The sequence below is a fragment of the Scyliorhinus canicula genome, chromosome 12 (genome assembly GCF_902713615.1).
Source record: "Scyliorhinus canicula chromosome 12, sScyCan1.1, whole genome shotgun sequence".
In the NCBI taxonomy this organism is placed as follows: Eukaryota; Metazoa; Chordata; class Chondrichthyes; order Carcharhiniformes; family Scyliorhinidae; genus Scyliorhinus; species Scyliorhinus canicula.
The window spans coordinates 9,971,815-9,988,067 of record NC_052157.1 but is presented as its reverse complement, the minus strand read 5'-3'; the positions used below and the strand labels follow the sequence as shown (position 1 = coordinate 9,988,067).

The 16,253-nt window shown below is 48.2% G+C and overlaps 1 long non-coding RNA gene across 3 annotated transcripts in view; it reads left to right on the top strand.

Moving 5' to 3' along the window:
• Window positions 1-13,921, top strand: part of LOC119975233 — a 56,833-nt gene extending 42,912 nt beyond the window's left edge. For all 3 annotated transcript variants that reach the window (XR_005462684.1, XR_005462682.1, XR_005462683.1), the window contains 2 exons: window positions 13,462-13,582; window positions 13,705-13,921. This is a non-coding gene — a long non-coding RNA (uncharacterized LOC119975233). The remainder of the gene's footprint in view (window positions 1-13,461; window positions 13,583-13,704) is intronic.
• Window positions 13,922-16,253: the final 2,332 nt, after the last annotated feature.

Sequence of the window (16,253 nt, the reverse complement as noted above, 5' to 3'; positions counted from 1 at the left end):
TGATGTGGATCTGGCCAGGGGTTTCCCTACCCTTAAGAAGTGGGGTGAGGGGTGGATCGAGGACCCGCTAATAGGGACGTTGGAGCTGTGGTGGGGTCCAGAGGCTGCGGTGGGGCTGCTGAGGGGGGGGGGGGTCGGGAGATCCGGACGGCATTTAAAAATGGTGCCCCAACTCTCCCTGTACTAATGAAGTGAGCTCCTCAGTGAGGGGTATGAGGTAAATGTGGCCTTGACGGGACATTCCCCGCAGAGGCCAAAAAAGCCCCGGCATAGTCCCGTTTGATAGGGCTGCAGGAATCAAGAAACACCCTGGTGTGCATGCCCAGAACGGGGCTCTGCTCTTTTTTCATTAAATCGTGCCCCACAACGCTACCCTCCCCCCCCTCCCCCCACGAACCCCCGCCCCCCCATCCCACCGCCCAACCGTCAAACCCCGCCTCACCACCACCATGCACTAAAAAATAGGATTCAGGATGAGAGTACAAAATCCCCAGGCCTGAAGCCCAGCAGCAAAATAAAGCAATCACAAGCAAGTGATCAGCAAGGCCAGCTGGAAACAAGGCAACAAATTCAATAACCTCAGCTGGAACCTCAACAAGCCCAGGCTGCGACTTAGTAGCAAATCCAAGAGGCTTAATTAAAAACTCCAGAGCTAGCGTTTTGGATATAGAGGGAGATGCATGCCAAAATAGCTCAGTACGATGGGCCTGTTGGAGCATGTGCTGAAGACGGGTACATGTGAAAGTGACCTGTTCATGATACGTTCTGAGCCGCAGCCGGGAACAAGTGAGTAATATTGTGAGTGAGAGAGAAACGATTTGATATGTTAGCAGAGGAAGGAAACAAAGAGGATTGGAGCAGGAAGTTGATCTAAATAAAGGATGTAATGGGGGTGCCTGGGCATGCCGGGAAAATAACCGCTTAAAGTTAAGGATAATGGAAGCTTCGTAGACCACAGGGAAATCCAGCCTCCACAATAATGTGAAATTCAGTCAGACATCACCCTAAATTGTCAGTAACTCGAGAATTGGAGAGGGTGCTACTATAATGAATGTAACTTAGTAATTCACACTGTATTTACCAATACCATTGTAAGCGCAGTAGCGTTATCCAACCATTAGGGGGAGTAGCTCTGGGAATGCTCAGGAGTTTGTACAGGGCTTCACCCTTGGCTCCGCCCACGACTCCCCCCCCCTGGACTTGCTGTATAAATACCCTTGTCCAGAGTCAGCCTGAAGTTCATTGAGAGTTCAACGGGTAACAGACTGGCTCTGTAGTAAGTAGATTAAAACCACTGTTCATATCTTAAAGCACGTGTCTAGTGAATTGATGGTTCCATCAATTTAATCTACTTAAGAACAGTCAGGATCGATCATGGAATCAGCCCTCAAGCCTGGACGCCTGGAACTCGACCCACAGGATGCAGAGGCAAAAGAAATCTTCTCCCACTGGCTGCGGTGCTTTAAGGCCTACCTGGCAGAAGCGAGCACAGCCGAAACGACAGAGGAACAGAAGTTAAGTCTACTGCACGCGAGGGTGAGCAACAGAATCTCTACGCAACTAAACTCGGCCGGTTCATATACTGCAGCGCTAGCGATACTCGATAAGATGTATGTAAGGCCCAGGGGCTGGTTTAGCTCACTGTGCTAAATTGCTAGCTTTTAAAGCAGACCAAGCAGGCCAGCAGCACGGTTCGATTCCCGTACCAGCCTCGCCGGAATGTGGCGACTAGGGGCTTTTCACAGCAACTTCATTGAAGCCGACTCGTGACAATAAGCGATTTTCATTTCATTTCATTCATTAACGAAGTTTACGCACACCATGTGTTCACGACTCGCCGCCAGCGGCCTACAGAATCACTCACCGAATTTTTAAGAGAGTTCAATAATCTATCAAATGACTGTAACTATCAAGCGGTTACCACGGCTGAACACAGAGAACTTGCTGTACGCGATGTTTTTGTAGCGGGCCTCAGGTCTAATTATGTGCGTCAACGACTGCTGGAAAAGGGGGCCCAAGACTTAGAAACAACTGTGGAAATTGCTACCACGATGGAGGTCTCCTTCCGCACCCTCAACTCGTTCCCCGTGGACCCCGCAACCCAATCATGGGCCCCCGACCAACGACTCCCCCAGGCCTGTGCCACGCGGCCGCCCAGCCACCAGTCTGCTCCAGCCACTATGCTGTTCCAGCCAGCCACTATGCTGCCCCAGCCAGCCACCATGCTGCCCCAGCCAGCCACCATGCTGCCCCAGCCACTATGCTGCCCCAGCCAGCCACTATGCTGCCCCAGCCAGCCACTATGCTGCCCCAGCCACTATGCTGCCCCAGCCACTATGCTGCTCCAGCCAGCCACTATGCTGCTCCAGCCTGCCATTTCTGCGGCCAGAATCAGCACCTGCGGCAGCACTGCCCGGCCCGCAATGCGACCTGCAGCAGCTACTGGCGGAAAGGCCACTACGCGAGAGTGTGCCTCGCAAAAAGGGCCCCAGCTTCCAACTCCACAGCGGCACAAAGTAATCGCTTCCCACACCCGCAGGCCCGCGGGGCCCGAAACGCTGCGGCCTATGCCCCGACCCTGCCCCCTCCCGCCACATGCGATCCATGGGGGCCGCCATCTTGGGAAACCTCCACCAGGTGGCTGGCCACGTGCGACTCATGGGGGCTGCCATCTTGGACGCCATCTTCCTCGCCGCTCACCACGTGCGATCCACGGGCCCGACCTGCATCTCCACGCTCGGACAACTCATCGGAAGAGTACGACTACAAACTCAGAGGGCAGTCATCACGGGGCCACTCCAGCACAGCTGATCGAGCCGCCGACTACCCGCAACTCAGCGCAGTCACTCTGGACCAATCACGCCCGAAGCATCTGCGAAATTCGATGGCAGAGGTCCAAATCAACATGTACAACACGCCACGCCTTTTCGACTCCAGGAGCACTGAGAGCTTCATACACCCAGACCTGGTAAGACGCTGTTCGCTCCCCGTTTACCCCGTGCGGCAAACTATCTCGCTCGCTTCAGGCTCCCATTCTGTCCAGATCCAGGGGCGCACCACCGCGACACTCACAATCCGAGGCGCTAGCTACTCAAAATTTCAACTCTACGTTTTGCCCGACCTCTGCGCGCCACTCTTAATAGGCCTAGATTTTCAATGTAACCTTAAGAGCCTCACCCTCAGCTTCAGTGGGCCCCTGCCCCCACTCACATCTGCAGCCTCGCTACGCTGCGAATCTACCCCCCTCCTCTCTTCGCCAATCTCACAAAGGACTGTAAACCCGTAGCCACTCGGAGCAGGCGATACAGCCTGCAGGACAGGGTATTTATCAGATCAGAGGTCTGAAGGCTTCTCAGTGAGGGGATTATAGAGGCCAGCAATAGTCCCTGGAGAGCTCAGGTGGTGGTCGTTAAGACCAGGGAAAAATTCCGCATGGTTGTCGACTATAGTCAGACCATAAATAGATTTATGCTCCTCGACGCGTATCCTCTCCCCAGGATTGCAGACATGGTAAACCAGATCGCCCAGTCCCGGCTCTTTTCCCAGTGGATCTGAAATCTGCATACCGCCAGCTCCCAATCCGCCCGGAGGACCGCCACTACACGGCATTCGAGGCCGATGGCCGCCTCTTCCACTTCCTCCGGGTCTATTTTTGGCGTCACTAATGGGGTTTCGGTGTTCCAACGAGCAATGGACCGAATGGTAGACCAGTACGGGCTGCGGGCCACGTTTCCGTATCTGGACAATGTCACCATCTGCGGCTATGACCAGCAGGACCACGACGCCAACCTCCACCGTTTTCTCCAGAGGGCACAGAAATTAAACCTCACTTATAACAAGGAGAAATGCGTGTTCCGCTCAAACAGACTGGCCATCCTCGGCTACGTCGTGGAGAACGGAGTCCTGGGCCCCGATCTGGACCGCATGCTCTTAGAACTCCCCCTCCCTCATTGCCCCAAGGCCCTCAAACGGTGCTTGGGGCTCTTTTCGTACTACGCCCAGTGGGTCCCTCAATATGCGGACAAAGCCCGCCCACTCTTTAAGGCCACACGATTTCCCCTGTCAGCTGAGGCTCGCCAGGCCTTCAACTACATCAAGGAGGACATCATCAAAGCGGTCATGCGGGCGGTGGATGAATCCACTCCATTCCAGGTTGAGAGCGACGCCTCAGAGGTAGCTCTAGCAGCCACACTAAATCAGGCAGGCAGACCAGTTGCATTTTTCTCCCGTACCCTATCCGCTTCAGAACTCCGACGCTCCTCAGCCGAGAAAGAAGCACAAGCCATTGTGGAGGCTATTCGTTACTGGAGGCACTACCTCGCAGGTAGGAGGTTCACCCTCATCACCGACCATAGATCGGTTGCCTTTATGTTTGATAACTCACAAAGGGGCAAAATAAAAAATGATAAAATTCTTCGGTGGAGGATCGAACTCTCCACCTATAGCTACGATATTAAGTATCGACCCGGGAAGCTCAACGAGCCTCCGGATGCCCTATCCCGCGGGACATGCGCCAGCGCGCAGATTGACCAACTGAAAGTCATCCACAACGACCTCTGCCACCTGGGGGTCACCCGGCTCGCCCACTACATCAGAGCCCGAAACCTGCCTTTCTCAAACGAGGAGGTAAAAGCAGTCACCAGGGACTGCCCGATCTGTGCGGAGTGCAAACCGCACTTCTATAAACCAGACAGGGCCCACCTAGTCAAGGCTTCTAGGCTCTTTGAACGCCTCGCGATTGATTTCAAAGGGCCACTCCCCTCAACTAACAAGAACGTTTACTTTCTAAATGTCGTAGACGAGTTCTCCTGTTTCCCATTTGCTATCCCGTGCTCCGACATGACCTCCCACACAGTCATTAGGGCCCTGCATAGCATCTTCACCCTATTTGGTTTCCCCAGCTATGTTCACAGCGACCGGGGTTCGTCCTTCATGAGCGACGAGCTGCATCAGTACCTGCTCGACAAGGGCATTGCCTCGAGCAGGACTACCAGCTACAACCCCAGGGGGAACGGGCAGGTGGAGAGGGAGAACTGGGTGGTCTGGAAGACCGTCCTACTGACCCTCCGGTCTAGAAAGCTCCAAGTCTCCCAGTGGCAGGAAGTCCTCCCAGACGCGCTCCACGCTATTAGGTCCCTCTTATGCACAGCGACCAATCAGACCCCTCACGAGAGGCTCTTCATATTTTCCAGGGGCACTACCACGGGGGTCTCACTTCCGGCATGGCTGAGGAACCGGGCCCAGTACTCCTGAGGAAACACGTCAGGGCACACAAAACCGACCCCCTTGTTGAGAAGGTGCGCCTGCTCCACTCCAACCCCCAGTACGCCTTTGTCGAGTTCCCTGACAGCCGTCAGGAGAAAGTATCCCTCAGGGATCTGGCACCCGCCGGATCTAGCGCCCCCTCTACCCCCACAGAAGGACCCCTCACCCTACACTCCATGCTGCCGCCCCCTCGCGCTCCCAAGCCCACAAGCTCGCTCCACCAGTTCCGTGCACCCGCGCCGGCCATCCCCCAGCGCCCCCAGTCTCCGGTCGAACCAGAAGAGTATGAAGCTCGGACACAACCCTCCCTGGAGTCCGCCATCATACCCCAGCACACAACACCCATCCAGCCACCGCAAGAGGCTGCAACCCCGGTGCTCCGCAGATCACAGCGGGCAGTTCGACCACCGGACAGACTTATTTTGTAGACCACCACCCCCGCCGGACTTTATTTGTTTTGCAGGGGGTGAATGTGGTGAATGTAACTTAGTAATTCACACTGTATTTACCAATACTATTGTAAGTGAAGTAGCGTTATCCGACCACTAGGGAGAGTAGCTCTGGGAATGCTCAGGAGTTTGTACAGGGCTCCACCCTTGGCTCCGCCCATGACTCCTCCCCCCGGACTTGGTGTATAAATACCCTTGTCCAGAGCCAGCCTGCAGTTCATCGAGAGTTCAACGGGTAACAGGCTGGCTCTGTAGTAAGTAGATTAAATCCACTGTTCATATCTTAAAGCACATGTCTAGTGAATTGATGGTTCCATCAGCTACATTTAAGCATAAGCAATGACAGAAGGATACCTTGGTACTGTGAAACCTGTCCCATTCTCATGGATGAAATGACGAACATAGTTTGCCTGGCTGCTAATCTACAATCTATTATAGTGATATCCTCGAAGGATTGGATTTTCAGAGACAATAGTATTGGGTTTTAGCTACTATCCAGAAAGACAAGTCAAATCATCAAAACCATGTACCGTTGTACTGAGTTAAAGCAAGTTACAGAGTCAGGAGGCCCTCACTGAAACAGGTGAGACAATAATGTGACTGTCAGGAGTTACTGATTGGCACAGGACATGATAACTAGCGTTGGTTTAAAACCATTTTACCCATTATGCCATTGTAGACAAGAGGGCAGAAAAGTGCCTACTGTCCGAATTGAGCAAATAATCAGTAGTTTTGCCAGGCCATTCCAATTAAGTATAGCAGTTTCATGAACTGCTGTTGAATGGGATGATGGGAGTAAGGCATAGCACTAATCTCTGCCTTTCCCATGTAAAAATTTGAAAGACCTGCTCCAATATTCAGTTCAGTTCCCAGTTGAGTAGCACCTGGCAGTAACTGGGGAAGGACTTTGAAACCCCACCTTCCAAGAATTATGCATAAAACTTGGAATTGGGAATATTTCAGTGGTCCCCTCTGCCAGGCACCATAATCCCACAACCTTCAGCAACTTTTTTTATTCTTTCCAATTGCCCTAGAGGGGGCAGTTCAGAGCCAACCACATTGCTGTCACCCGGCTTACTCACTCTTCCAACTTCTTCCATCGGGCAGGAGATACAGAAGTCTGAGAACACGGACGAACAGACTCAAAAACAGCTTCTTCCCCACTGTCACCAGACTCCTAAATGACCCTCTTATGGACTGACCTCTTATGGACTGACCTCATTAACACTTCATCCGATGCCAGTGCTTATGTAGTTTCATTGTATATGTGATGCCCTATTATGTACTTTCTTTTCTTCCCTTTTCTTCCCATGTACTTAATGATCTGTTGAGCTGCTCGCAGAAAAATACTTTTCACTGTACCTCGGTACTCGTGACAATAAACAAATCCAATCCAATGTGGGCCAGACCAGGTAAGGACGGCAGATTTCCTTCCCTAAAGGACATTAGTGAACCAGATGGGTTTTTAAACAATGGTTTCATTAGACATTGATCGAATTTGAATTTTATTATCAGCCATGGTGGGATTCGAACTCGGGTCCCCAGAGAATTACCCTGGGTTTCTGGATTGATAATGCAGTGACAACATCACTGCACCACTGTTTCCCCTTCAGCTGGTTGCAACTAGCCCATGACATGACAGTCTATAAATTCCACTCAGTGGTCCAGATAGGTTAACTCAAAGTGATGCAGATACAGTGTAGAAGGGAGATCAACATTTGGCTGATTGGCGATCCAAAGTATGAGATATCAGAGGAGATGTTCTGAAGATGTCAGGACTTGGCTGCCGAGCAGGCAATGATCTCAGGATCCTGCCATGAAAAGACAAACATTTGCAAAGCACATTAATGAAAGGCACTCAGTAGGTGTGCTCTAGTAGCAGCAATGATGGCAGAGTTCAACATCAACCCATCCAGCACTATCAGAAAGGACTTCTCTACAATCAACAACATTCTGGAGTGAGTACTGCTCCAGGAACTTCTCCGCAAATCCCATGGAACACAAAGGTTTTCCAGTAGATAATATTCAGGCAGACATTAAGGAATGCTCTTCAGCAACCTGGTGCCATTGTCTAGATCTCCAGCTGCCCAATCAGGTTGCTTCATCCTCCAATAAACAAATAAAGGCGGGGAATCCCCATAAAGAAAAACATTTCAGAAATATTTCCCAAACAAGCAACGGCCTCAAGGGAGAATTCCAAATGAAGCCGTGAGCCTTCAGAATGAAGAACAAAAAGAAAGACAGAAGCGCAATCCAGAGGGAACAATGAGCCTCTAACGACACATTGAAACACAGCAACTCATCCTAAAGCTTTCCTTTGCCCTGTTAGGTCTGGGATATCACAGATAGTGTCAGCTGTGACTCAGCTGGTCACTCTGACCTCTTGCCTCTCTCTCTCTCTAATAGAGAGAAGTGTCTATGATCCTATTAGTCGACAGCAGCTAGAAGGTTCCCATTTTGACGAAGAGGAGGGATGATCTGGTTTAGCACAGGGCTAAATCGCTGGCTTTCAAAGCAGACCAAGCATGCCAGTAGTACGGTTTGATTCCCGTACCAGCCTCCCCGGATAGGCGCCGGAATGTGGCGACTAGGGGCTTTTCACAGTAACTTCATTGAAGCCTACTCGTGACAATAAGCGATTTTCATTTCATTTCATTTTTATCTAGTTGTTATGCTACTGCTGTTTGTGAGCTCTTCCTGTTTTCAAATTGGTTGCTGCACTTCCTACCTAACAACTGCGCTTCAAAAGTACAGGAACTCATTGGCTGTATAACGCCTTGCTTGGGATGTCCCGAGATCATGAAAGGTATTATATGTATGCGAGTCTTTCTTTTATTGGAATAAAATGTTCATTTGTTCTGATGGCAAAAATACCCAATGAGATGTCTTTTTATTCACATTTACACAGTTGGTATCAAATTAACCGGTCACTTATTATACTGCACTTTGTGGACATTCCTGTCTGCAAAATGGCTGCTGCTTTCACGTATATTAGTATGTTGTACTTTATAATAGAACATAGAACATTACAGTGCAGTACAGGCCCTTCGGCCCTCGATGTTGCGCCGACCTGTGAAACCCCTCTAAAGCCCATCTACACTATTCCCTTATCGTCCATATGCCTATCCAATGACCATTTGAATGCCCTTAGTGTTGGCGAGTCCACTACTGTTGCAGGCAGGGCATTCCACGCCCTTACTACTCTCTGAGTAAAGAACCTACCTCTGACATCTGTCCTATATCTATCTCCCCTCAATTTAAAGCTATGTCCCCTCGTGCTAGACATCACGATCCAAGGAAAAAGACTCTCACTGTCCACGCTATCTAATCCTCTGATCATCTTGTATGCCTCAATTAAGTCACCTCTTAACCTTCTTCGCTCTAACAAAAACAGCCTCAATTCCCTCAGCCTTTCTCATAAGATCTTCCCTCCATACCAGGCAACATCCTGGTAAATCTCCTCTGCACCCTTCCCAATGCTTCCACATCCTTCCTATAATGCGGCGACCAGAACTGCACGCAATACTCCAAATGCGGCCGCAGCAGAGTTTTGTACTCAATCCCTCTACCAATAAAAGCTAACACACCGTACGCCTTCTTAACAACCCTCTCAACCTGGGTGGCGACTTTCAGGGATCTATGTGCATGGACACCGAGATCTCTTTGCTCATCCACACTACCAAGAATCTTACCATGTCATGTGTGAATCACTTTAAAGTATTTAAGAGATAAGATGAGATGCTGCAGAAACACGTGACCTTTTTTCGTTCCATTGATCATTCCATTTGGTTCTCAAACGTTTCTGTCCATAGATCACTTAGATGGGGCAAGAGACCCCATGGATGACCTTCTGGTCCTTCCACATCCCCTTAAGTCTGCCATTACAAATAACTCATCAGAATTAATAGGGCAGCACGTAGCACAGTGGTTAGCACTGGGACTGCGGCGCTGAGGATCCGGGTTCGATCCTGGCTCTGGGTTACTGTCCGTGTAGAGTTTGCACATTCTCCCCATGTCTGCGTGGGTTTCGCCCCCACAACCCAAAGATGTGCAGGTTTGGTGGATTGGCCATGTTAAATTGTCCCTTAATTGGAAAAAAAATAATAATTGGGTGCTCTAAATTTTTTTAAAAGTGCTAACGGGAAGAAGGGCACTGCTTTTGATGAGGCCCAAATGAGATGATGTCTGGTTCCAAGCTTCACATTCAGCCAGTTTCCCTTTGATGTTTCAAGACCTGCAGGTTGTAACAGTAACATAAATCTTGCTTATGAAACTACATTGCTGTTGCTCACGCTTAATACACACAGGAGCCAGTCTGGTTCTATGATGTGACATGAGTGGTGGGGATGCGGGTTCTTGCTCTGTTCTCTCACATGGCTGCGCGTCAGTGACGTGCTATTTGGGCCAGCCTGCGAACCACCTGGAGGCCTCTGTGGACCACACCTAGAGCGTTGTTGCTCTGAACCTGAATGAATTACTGGTGATGGGAGCAGATGAATGTGTTACCTGTGACTATCCCCTGCTGATTACTTTAATGAAGGCCATTGCAGCTGAGCAACGTACCTACATTCACATGCACTTCCTAACAGTAGTCACTAGTTAATGATCAGGACACTGGTTGATTGTCCTTTCCCTAATCCAAGGTGGCAGCCACTTCAATTTTTTTTAAAAACTTTTCTAATTAAGGGGCAATTTAGCATGGCCAATTCACCTGCCCTGCACACCTTTGGGTTGTGGAGGTGAGACCCAGGCAGACACGGGGAGAATGTGCAAACTCCACACGGGAGCCGGGATCAAACCCGGGTACTTGGTGCCTTGAAGCAGCAGTGCTAACAACTGCCCCACCATGCTGCCCTAGGGTACCAGCCATTTGAGCATTGCTATTACCCCTCAGCAGAAACACGGTGATGAGACCATCAATTCACTAGACACGTGCTTTGAGGTATGAACAGTGGTTTTAATCTACTTACTACAGAGCCAGCCTGTTACACGTTGAACTCTCGATGAACTGGTCGGCTGGCTCTGGGCATTGATATTTATACAGCAGTCCAGGGGGAGGAGCCGTGGGCGGAGCCAAGGGTGGAGCCCTGTACAAACTCCTAAGCATTCCCAGAACTACTCGCCCTAGTGGTCGGGCAACGCAACTGCGCTTGCAATCGTACGATCTCATATATATATCACAGTGTGAATTACAGAGTTACATTCACCACACACAGGATCTTCCTGAACTGTAATGTTCTCAGCTAAGTTTATGGCTGTATTGTACATACAAGGTTCTTATTTCATTATCTTCTAGACCATTTACAGGCACCTTTCATTCTCAAAACTCCTCAAATACTTGCCGGCAGTTTCATTGCAACTCAATCGCTACGATTTCAGGTCAGTTGTCACACCAGGAAAATTTTAGTTTGTAAATTTCCTGCCTTATGTGCAACTGAAATATGCACAACAGAGGAACCCTAAGCATTTGGCACTTTCCCCATTGATTCTCTGGTGTTTTACTGGGAAAAGATCATGAACGCTGAGGTCAATGATAATACTTGTACTGACAACACAGCTGAGATTGGCAAGGTCTTTGTGAATTGCAGATTATGATCTTTTGATCTGAACCCATTCAGGGCGGAGCCTATCTGCTGAAATCTGGAAGAGAACATGGAATGGCCTGGCTCTAATGTCCTTCCTGCTCTGTTCAATCATTCTACTATGAGATCGAGTGAATTATAGCCGTGCCCATTCTGCGTCCACATGCAAGGGTTCTGATGCACGATCAATTGTACAAAGACTAAGGTTGGATACAACTGTGGCTTTATTGCAGTAAGATGTGTGGCCTCCCACAGCAGCTGGCGAAATGGCCGCTGAATAGAGGACACGCTCCTCCTACTGGGCGGAGCCAGCAGGCAGGGGCTACCGGCGAACCTGTAGTACAGGTCCTACCTTACATCACCTAATACAGGTGTAACTGTGGTTTACCACAGGTTCCCTGGATTGAGGTTTGGATTGAGAGTCCTGGCCAAGTTTCCCCTCCCTAATTTAGGGCACTGATTGTAATCCCAGGGGATTGAACCTGGGACCACATCGGATAATTGAAAAGTTGAGCTGCTGTATGCTGCACATAGGAATGTGGTCACAGGATGCCTAAACGGTATCCAAGGATATGTCAGCATCCTTATAACCAAGGGGAGAAAATAAATTAAAAGGGAATTTATCAGTCCACATAGTTTTAAACATCGCTTTAACACTTCAATTTTCCTGATTCAAGGGTATTTAAAGTTTTTTGAATGCAGAGAGGAAATCATGGGATGAGCAGCTTTCAAAATGTATTATTCTCCAGTCAGCCACATCTTAAATATTGCACCTAGTCCTGAACACCAGCCTATGCGACTGGAGAATCTGTCTGCGTTTGCTGTTGAGGATTATCAGGCTCTTGTCACAACTGTGTCATTCGGACCGGCATTTTAACTGACGGCCAGTGAGGTTTTCAAGCACAGCCAAGCTGGCGCCAAGGGGAGGTCCAGAAAGGAAAGTGGATCCTTTGTAGCTTTTAGTTCCCTTCAGGAAATCCCCCCCCACCCACCCCCAACCATCTTCCACGAGTCACAGGGAAATCCTGGGCACCTCGTAACCCCTGGCTTCTCTCCCTCAACCTCCAGACCCTGTCAAGGTCCGCACTCCCCCCTTCCCCCACCCCTAACTACTTGCCCGAGTACCTTGGACCCATTCCACAGAATAAAATACTGAGATTCACTGTCCGTGTTCACACATGGCGACTGGCCATTGAGTGAGGTATTGTGGGATTGCTGACACTGTGCAAACTTACACCAGCTGGAGGTAGCATGCTCTGGAGACGAAGACAACAACTAGATAGTAACTAGATAGTACACAAAAATCTTTCTTTCCATTTCTCTTCACATTTTCATGCCTTCTCAGTGATCCACTGTTACAAATACAATGCTTCTGAAATTTAAGTTCACGAGTATATTGTTTTAATGTAACTTTAACTGGAAGCCTATTGATTCCATATTGATGTACCCAAGCCAAGCACAGCTTTGATCCAAGAACAGAATTCCAATCCACCAAATCACTTCCTGTTCTTTCCAGTTAGTCAGAGACCCCCCTGGTTCAGATATAACACACATGAATAATCCTAACGTCCTTCCCAGGTCACCACCCAATCCTTCATGTATCAACACTCAGTATATTGTCAATCTGTCACCTAGGGATGTCACCACATGTTTCAAATCAAACTGGCACACGTGATCACCAGTACATCTTCTTAACATCTTGTGTAACAATGAATGTATGCAGCACATTGCTTTCATTTAGATTCTGCTGCAGGATAAACAGGGAGCCGCAGGTACAAAGGGTGTTGATTCATTTCACATATGCACTTTATAGTGTGGTCCAAGCATAATATTGTCCTTTTTTTTGGAAAGTTTGATGGGTATCAGGATTCAGCAGGTCTGGAAGAAGCGTCCTTTAGACCACAAAGGCAATGTGATTTTCTTTTCGATTAGTTGCCAGAATAAAGCTTACTCAACTGTATGTGGGAGTGGCCAACTGGAGCTCCAATGATCTCATGGGTAATGAGCACACCACCCAGAAAGGTGCTGAGCCACATGCAGACCATGGAGGTCTCCCATTTGTGATGATATGTGAACTATCATCTGTGTATATAATATAATAACCAAACTGTATCCAAACATTAGTGCCTGCATGTTTCGATTACAATTCTAACATCCGACCACAGGTGGCGTGACAACAGGAGAACATTACTGGAACACAGACACATGTGCGGCAGAGCGTGGATAGCAGGCGTAGAGTCCAGTCGCATATCGAGTAGCTCCTTAGTCAATGGGAATCAATGCTTGGTAATCATAGTTATTTGTATTTAGCCATTTAGCCATCTGTATCCAACTGTAATTGTAGTAGACATCATAGAAACCTTTTAGTGTTTTAATTAGTTAATAAGCAGTTTTGTTCATTTACAAAGCCATATGTTCTCTGATCACATCAACTACAAAGACACCGCCACCCGTGAATACAGGAAACATTACACCATTGAATACATGGCCTGGGTTACGAACTCATGTTGCATACCTTCCTGGACATTTCAACACATTACCCGCTGCTTCTACCCATGGTGCACTGGTTCCCATGACAATGAGAAAGTGGATAGACCCGTCGTTACCTAATTGGACAAATTTTGACTGCCAGTCAAACAATCTCTTTTCTCCCATTCTGGATATTCTTATTACTAATCATGAAAGTGTTTAAAGAAACCCTTCCTCGAATAAAACAATTGTTTCACTTCTCGTTTCATTTTTCGCTTGAAATTTGCTTTGTCAGATTTGTTTCTAATTCCTGGAGGGTTGGCAAACTAACATGCCCACCCGCCCCCTCTTTTTTTTTGTAACATGTGGCCAATTTGTTTAAGTGTGTAGGTTCTATACATATTTTTGTGTGGTTACTGGGGCGCGGTTATATAAAGAGGCAAACTTCTACGTGACCGGCATTTGGATTGTTGGATTGTTGCACAGCCACAGGGACAGGAAACTAAGAGGGAAGATTGTTGGGAACTCCAGTGGAGTTTGGTGATCTCAGTTGGGGACAGGTGGATGCAGAAGTGCTGCAAATAGCCTCAGTGTGTTTGAAAGGGGACAAGAAAAACACCCAGTTTTCCCACGCTTGATTTCTTTCACACTCTTTCACGGGATGTGGCCATCACTGACTAGGCCAGCATTTATTGCCCATCCCCAATGGCCCTTGAGATTGCTGGTTAGTGAACTACTAATAATAATAATCTCCACCCTTAACTGCAAAGTGTCCATTGCAGGGTTGGTGGGTGAGACCAGGATTAGCAACAGCATGATGGTTTCCATAGCTAGGTAGACGGCTGGCATCCATTATTAGCTTACACATGAAGAATGATGATTCAAGCAAGGTACCAGAACATTGGCAGTACCAGCAATGCCAGCTTCCAGGTTAAAATAGAGGGGATAAAACAAACTTATTTAGTTGTGTCAAAACTCTTGACTAATCATGTAGTGCTAAAGAGTCAGAGGTAGAATTAAGGGGCTGGTTTAGCTCACCAGGCTAAATCGCTGGCTTTTAAAATAGACCAAGCAGGCCAGCAGCACGGTTCAATTCCCGTACCAGCCTCCCCGGACAGGCGCCGGAATGTGGCGACTAGGGGCTTTTCACAGTAACTTCATTGAAGCCTACTCGTGACAATAAGCGATTTTCATTTCATTATAGTTTCTTATAATCAATTGGACCAATATAAGCGGATAACATCTAGCACACTGGGCTAAATTGCTGGCTTTTAAAGCAGACCAAGGCAGGCCAGCAGCACAGTTCAATTCCCATACCAGCCTCCCCAAACAGGCTCCGGAATATGGCGACTAGGGGATTTTCACAGTAACTTCATTGAAGCCTACTCGTGACAATAGTGATTTTCATTTCATGGGAGCATTTTGGGATGTTCTTTGAGAAGAAAGGAAGAAGGGAGGGGAAAGTTGATCGAGCATGACCCACCCTATAGAGAAGCACATCCTTATTGTGGGCCAGTATACAATTTTAGCTGGTTTTTAAAGCAGACCCAGGCAGGCCAGCAGCACGGTTCAATTCCCGTACCATCCTCCCCGAACAGACGCTGGAATGTGGCGACTAGGGGCTTTCACAGTAACTTAATTGAAGTCTACTTGTGACAATAAGCGATTTTCACTTCGTTTCATTATCATCTTCAAATTTCTTCATCATGTCGCCTACATTTGAGTCTAAAACATTAATATAAATACAAAAACCAAGGGACTTGAATACTTTTTTGAAAATATAAATTTAGAGTACCCAATTATTATTTTCCAATTAAGGAGCAATGTAGCATGGCCAATCCACCTAACCGTCACATCTTTGGGTTGTGGGGGTGAAACCCACGCAGACACGGGGAGAATGTGCAAACTCCACACAGACAGTGACCCAGGATCGAACTTGGGGCAGAGATCAAACTTGGGTCCTCAGCGCAGTAGGCAGCAGTGCTAACCACTGCGCCACCGTGCCACCCCTGGGGGGGGGGGGGGGGGGGGACTTGAGTACTAAACGCTCTGAAGCCTCACTAGTAACGACCTTCCAGTCTGAAAAATATACATCAACCATCATCCTTTGCTTCATGCACCTCAGCCAATTTTGAAAACAATTTGCCACTCCAGTTTACATTCATATAAAAGCGACACTGCCAGACACACAGAGAGAATACTGTTGTACACTTCAGCTTAGTTACAGTAACTTATTGTGTACTTTGCAGCTGAATCTCTGCAGCCCTTCATTTCAATGTTGATCTTTCCAGCTTCTTTCTTTGACCGTATATATTCTGTATGGAGGTCAGGGCAGGTTACGTAAGGGTTAAAGGTTAATTGGCTAAAAGCTTCTCAACATTCATTTAGGTCGTCAATTCAACTAAGTGGATCAATGAATTCAAGTAAGTCCATCAATGGTCAACAAACAGCAGTGATCTTTACACAACAAAGGTGCAGACTTGGTAGG